General features: G+C 38.9%; 1 non-coding gene across 1 annotated transcript; it reads right to left on the reverse strand.

Moving 5' to 3' along the window:
- Nucleotides 1-945: 945 nt before the first annotated feature.
- On the reverse strand, nt 946-1,020 carry TRNAT-CGU (transfer RNA threonine (anticodon CGU)). The gene has a single exon. It is a non-coding gene; the product is annotated as a tRNA-Thr (tRNA).
- Between the last annotated feature and the right edge of the window lie 3,410 nt (nt 1,021-4,430).

Below are 4,430 nucleotides of genomic sequence, written 5' to 3' on the forward strand. Positions count from 1 at the left end.
TTACGAAAGTTTAGGTTAGGTTTGTTTAATTAGGCCTGTAAAGGTAATTTCGACCATATATGGCGCTCTAAGATGGCGTCCATCGGTCTTCGTGCACCGCAAGATAGTGGCTGTCCATGAACAAATACCGCTTTTTAAAGCATTTTTTACCACATTTAAAAGAAAAAAAAAAACTAACGAAAACACAATTCGAGAGTACTTGAAGAATTCATTGAAGGGATAAGGAAGGAAAAAATGCAAAATAAAGTGGTCCTATGTCTCCTTAACGATTAACAAGAATTATGAACAGAATGCTGCTGATAAATAAGTAAAAATGGTATTATAAGAAAATGAAAAACAGTTTGTAGTGCCTGAGATTAAAACGCACTGATGATCCAATGCTGGCACGACGCTATGCCTATGAGCGAAGAAGTACTTTTCTCTTTACATATATTAACGTGTATTATTACCTGTAGCATTGACTGAACGTTCTATATTCAGTTAAATCACACGGGTAACGTATAAAAGTGGTTTACACAAGTCAATTTTAGGATCTCGCCTGCTGTTAACTACTCTTTAAAAAAATAAAAATGACATTGCGTGTCACCGCCAGGGCAGAGACGGGCCCGAGTTTGACCTACTACTCGGTTAGGTACAGCCCGCGTGTTTTAATAACCAACGGTTCAGTTCCCGTGTATGTTTGCATTGCACTTTTAGCAAGTTAAAATATTTTTTACATAAACTATTTACATTATTCTATGCCTTCTGGAGGTACAGAGTTACTTTGTTACGAATAATTAAATATAGGGTTTGCGAAAGCCAAGCATTCCTCCCCTTGAAAAAATGTTGGAACAACCCCTACATATTGAGGGAAAAAATGGGAGAAATGGAGTTCCCCCGAGCTAAGCCCTGTATTGGACTATATAGCCCCGCTAGGGTTACAGGAGCGAGCTACCACTCCCGGCACGGCAGCCCGGGCGAGGCTCGAACTCGCAATCCCCCGATTACGAGTCCGGCGCGCTACCACTGTGCTACCGTGCCCCCCAACATACTGAGGGAAGTCTTTCCCTACTTAAACTTTTAGCATACCGTTTTAATATAGGGCCCTTAGGAAAGGCCCTACATTAGCTTTAAGCATACGGCCGTAAGAACACTTCCCCGCAGCACCCCGTTTTCCTGGGTAAATATATCCGATGTTACGTTACGGGGCAATTTGACAAAGTTCTGTCTTTTAAGAAATTTGAGATAAAAATAGGCAAATTACCTCTTAAACCATAAGCATAGATCTTCATTAGTATACCGTGTCGCCATGTCATGTCATGGGCTTTATGGATCTCCAAGAACACCTCTATCATGAATTCTTTATTGGCAAATGCCTCTGCAATACAATGCTCCAAATTCATTAAATGATCTAGTGAACTTCTGTATTTACGGAAGACACATTGTTGATCATTTAACAAATTCTTCGACTCTAAAACAAAAAGAAGCCTATTATTAACCATGCGTTCCATGACCTTACACAGACAAGAAGTCAGCATAATAGGACGAAATGAAGTGGGATTCATAAGATGACCAGCCTCTTTGGATATTGGTATGATGTGCGCAAAGTGCCATGAGTTTGGAAACGTTCGAGACGCCCAAATCTCATTGTACAATGCTAACATCTTAATCAGGTTGTCCTGATTAAGATGCTGGATCATACCATACGTGATGGTGTCTGGTCCAGGGCTGGTGTCTTTTCAGGATTTAAGGGCAAGGAGCAGCTCATCTAGTGTAAACTCTTGGTTGTATGGGGAGTCTACGTCATCTGTGGCAAAGTCTATTGACTGTAGCTCAGCCGTGCGTTTATGATGCTGGAAACGCTGGTCATAATTGGCTGAGCTACTTACATGGGAAAAACTCCTGGCTAGGATGCTAGCAACGTCCACGGGCTCGTCATTGATGGTGTTGTTCACCTGCAAGGTGGTCACAGGGATGTATGGGCCTTTATTATTTAATATTTTTATGGTGGACCAGACTTTACTTAATGGTGATGTACGAGTCACCGTGGACACAAAGGACCGCCAGGAGTCACGTTTGGCCCTTATTATTCTCCTTGCCTCAGCCCGTGCCTGTTTGTATGCAATAAAACTTTCCTCAGTGGGCTATCAAAAATCCTGTATCTCCTATCGCATTTCCTTAATGCTTGTCGGCAATCCGGCGTCCACAAGTGTGCTCTATGCTTCGCATGAACCGTAGAAGTCTTGGGAATAGCAGCCTCAGCTGCGTGTAATGTGGAAGTAGTTACATTTTCGACCTTAACATCTATGGTCTCCCCATATATATCTAACTTGGCGATCCTTGAAAAGGACCCCCAATCTTCTTTCTTATAGTTAAATTTTGGAGGTGTAGGGTCCGAAACGCTGTCGCGTGTATATGAAATACATATATGTAAATGATTACTTCCCAAGGAGGCTACTATATAGGCGAGCTGTAGCTAATTAATATTGGGCGAAATGGCGTACTTACGGGTGACCGCGATCCGGTTTTCAGGCCGTAACTCGAGAACCGTAGCCTGCATGCTTTTCTAAATATGAAATGAAACATCTACACCTGACAAAGAACGTTTTTGAGTATAGTAACGTTCGTGGACGCCTTGTTGTAGAGTTATGACTGATGAAGAAGACAGAAAGAATAACATCAATATTTTTGCAGTTCTAATTTGCGACTCCTACGAAGGTTCGGAAGACTTTGAGATTCGTTTTGCACCTGAATAGCGAAGGTCTTTTAGTTCATAAGCTTAGAACTTGGTTTTGCGACCGTTTTCCCGCGAATGCTCCTATACCCTATAGAACAGGACGCCATTTTGAACCTGATCCATTCGTACTTAAGGAGTGCTACCGCAGTCCGTGATACAAGGGGTATCTATCTATCTATCTGTCTGTCTGTCTCTATCTCTAACTCTATTTATCTATCTCTATCTCTATCTATCTATCGCTATCTCTATCTGTCTATATCTCTACCTCTATATATCTATCTTTATATGTCTATCTATCTATCTATCTTTGTCTATCTATCTATCTATCTATCTATCTATATTTTGTATCTATATTTAACTATCTATATATCTATATATGTATCTATCTACCTATCTATCTATCTATCTATCTATATACAATATATATATATATATATATATATATATATATATATATATATATATATATATATATATATATATATATATATGTACTCTCCACTCACTTTTCACAGTTATTTTGTCCTGTATCTGTTGCCAGAGAAACGTGAGTACTATAATTCTTTATTCTTGTCCTAATACAGTAAGTACTGAATATAACTGGCCAAGCAAATATGAAACCCACAAAGGATGTGAAGACCGACTACCCATACATTTGTCAAAGTGTATTTCTTGAACAAGGAATAACGAATGATGGGTGGAGGTAACTTGTGGCATAATTATCTTTACAGAAAAAAAATACAGATAAGTCATCGCCATCAGATTACGTTTTCATAATAAAGGTATATATGTGTTGATTTCATAATGCAGTATAATATTTCCATAGGTGGGAAAGGAAGTCTGGATGATGATGAAGAATCGTACCTTTACATGGGAACTATAAATCATATTAAATAATCTAGCATTCTGTTTCGTTAAAGTTGCAGTAAAGGCGTAACGAACAATGTCCAATGAGGCCTCTGTGTGTTGTGTACGAACTTTTTTTTTTTAATCATGAAAACCGAATCATTCTAATACTAGACTCAAAACCAGTCAGGAAAACGGAGGGATTTCTTTGCGGTAATTCCACAGCTGACCATATTCATGTTATCAATGAAGTGATGTAAAAAACTTCAGAATATAAGAAACCATAGTGCATGGCATTTATTGATTGTTCAAAACCATATGAATCAGTTGAAACAACTGCAGTGATCGAAGCAATTCGACGACAGGATGTAAATGGAACTTGTGTTAAAATACTTGAAGATGTATGTAAAGACAGTACCGTCATGAAACTTCATAAGAATAATAACCATTAAGAAAAAAAAAAAAACAGTAAAGAGACTTAAGTCAAGGGGACAAAGCATCGCCATAGTAATTAGGGGAATGCCCTACTGGAAATTTTCAGAAACTTAAGTTAGATGGAAATGAGAACTGATGTGAGCGACTGAGCAGTCTTGGATTTGCTGACGACATTTTTCTTCTCAGTAAATAAAGGAAGGGACTGCAATACCAGATAGTCGATGTGCACAGGAAAAGTCCGAAGGTTGGCTTGAAAAAGAATATGAAAATACGAGAATTACATTAAATAGACACGTCCAAACTCTTCCAGTAGACACAGGAGATGAATAATAATAAGCTGTTGAGGACTGCTGACATCTGGGCCAGGAAGGTCAGGTACATCCAGCCCATGACAGTGAAATCAAACGAAGAATAGCAATGGGATGAAGCGCTA

Source organism: Coenobita brevimanus, chromosome 6, assembly GCF_032717465.1.
Source record: "Coenobita brevimanus isolate Jiangsu-jjx chromosome 6, ASM3271746v2, whole genome shotgun sequence".
Taxonomy (NCBI): domain Eukaryota; kingdom Metazoa; phylum Arthropoda; class Malacostraca; order Decapoda; family Coenobitidae; genus Coenobita; species Coenobita brevimanus.